Source organism: Atta colombica, unplaced genomic scaffold, assembly GCF_001594045.1.
Source record: "Atta colombica isolate Treedump-2 unplaced genomic scaffold, Acol1.0 scaffold203, whole genome shotgun sequence".
Lineage (NCBI taxonomy): Eukaryota > Metazoa > Arthropoda > Insecta > Hymenoptera > Formicidae > Atta > Atta colombica.
This window is the reverse complement of record NW_017259298.1, coordinates 325,500-327,520: the sequence shown is the minus strand read 5'-3', so window position 1 is coordinate 327,520 and position 2,021 is coordinate 325,500. Positions and strand designations below refer to the sequence as shown.

The 2,021-nt window shown below is 26.4% G+C and overlaps 1 protein-coding gene across 2 annotated transcripts in view; it reads left to right on the top strand.

Annotated features, from left to right (window-relative positions):
* The first annotated feature begins 854 nt into the window (after window positions 1-854).
* Window positions 855-2,021, top strand: part of LOC108687257 (lipase 3-like) — an 8,329-nt gene continuing 7,162 nt past the window's right edge. The window contains exon 1 of one of the 2 annotated variants that reach the window (XM_018192937.1): window positions 855-971. The gene's annotated coding sequence lies outside the window, so the exon portion shown is untranslated. Of the gene's footprint in view, window positions 1,001-2,021 lie in introns of both variants that reach the window. The other variant, XM_018192936.1, reaches the window with a different exon arrangement.

Here is a 2,021-nt window from a genome sequence, read left to right as displayed (position 1 = left end):
ATAGCATAATTTTTCATAATTTCTCAATCACTTATTATAAGTTTTTTCAATTACTTATCATAAGTTAATTATTTATTAATTAGATTTTATTTTTACCATCATCTATTTTGTTATTTACCAAATCGCTTTCACAGATTTTACTGCGCGTTTAGAGTTATATCTGAAAAAACAATGAAAGATTACATAAGTACATTTAAAAAAAAAATATGATCTGGAAGCGGAAGGAAGAGGTATATTTTTTATAAATTAAATGAAAGTATTTAATGGAATAAGATTTTTAAAACATAATTTTTATATTAAAAGTTTTATAAATATAAAATTTTAGTTAATAACCAGAAATTTTACGATCAAAAAAGAATACATCATGTACTCTTAAAAAAAGTATGAGTGGTAAATCTAATTGTGTCTTTTAAAAATATTTTCCAAGATTTTTTGTAATTTTTACGACGGACAATATCTTTTATCATTTTACCTCATTCATTTCGCAAACTTTGATTGCAACTAACTTCTAAGAATGTTATTTTCTAACGAACCCAATCGCTGCAACTATCTACAAAGCGGTATCACGGTGTTTTAGAACAAACGCATGATTTGCAAAATGAAATTAAATGAACATATATACGACATATGACAATCAATTATAAAATTAATTTTTAACGATTCCAGCAAATTATTTAATAATTTAAAATGTTTAAATATTACCTAACTTTACCCGATAAGAGGCGATTTAAAAGGCCAGTTTGTGCAGTATCGCGAAATTACACGCGGCCTTGAGAAGTCACCGATTATCGTTGTAAGACCGCGTTTCTATATATCTGTGTAAGCAGTACATTTGTTACACAGTTTCGATTTATCCGCCGCATGTGACAGTTAACGTAAAATCAATTCGCGTTCAAACATAATTAATTGCTGTCACCTTTCTAATTTTTGACTCGTTAGTTTAAGCTATTTCTATACCTCCTAAATATACTGTGAGTACATTAATATAAATAATAATTACGTAAGTAAAAACATATAAGGAAATTCTCATTTCTAAAAATTACATTTTCAAAATTGTGACATAAATCGATTAAGTTATTAACAATATTTGTAATGTTGACAATAATTAACAAAATTTGAAATTTAATATAAATTGAGAGAATTTACTATCCGGAAATTCATAGATCTTAGAAAGCATGTATATACTATAAAATCTATAAAGACAAAGTCTAAAAAAATAATAGAACAAAAAATAGATAGATTATTGTCTTTACATTTAATTTTTATTACATGTTTCGTAAACTCAGAAAAATAAAAAGTTAATACACACTCATTCACATTTTCCACTTTTTTTCAATTTAATGCTTGATAATAAATAAATTGCTTTTAAGCGCGTTTACAGAGTATTAAGCGGCATTTACAACGAAATTTTAAAACGTAAAACTTAAACCTTAAGAAATTAATTAATCAATCATAGCTGATCATTCCTTTCATATTCGATTCTGATTGTGCAATTTCTTACAGTTTAAAGCTCAAAGCTTTATGCCTTAACATCTCATCGTAGACGCTACTTTAAACATAAAAATGTATATAGTACAACTTAAAAACACCTCACAAATCTTTTTCTTAGTATCAGAATTAAAATACTCACTTAAATCGTGATAAATTTAAAGAATTTTTTTGCTTGCTTTATTAAAAAAAATTTAGATTGAGGTTACATCCTAATTCAAATTAAATTTGTCAACTTTAATCACCAGTCTTAAAGTCAATGAACGATTTAGAAATCGTGCATAATTTATATATTATATGGCGGTTGTTTGCAGTGTCTAGTAGCAATTTTCACGTATCAGAATCTGAGTGGTCATTCTTCACCTTCCAATGTTTTTTGCCCTCTCTACCCAATATTCGAGCCATTTACATTCACGCAAATTCCAGTTTTAAAGTATTAAAATTACCAAACCACGCATAATTAAACATCGATTACAAAATATGGATGGATTAGCAATCCAGTGGATATAAAAATTGCATTTTAAAATAGGTTG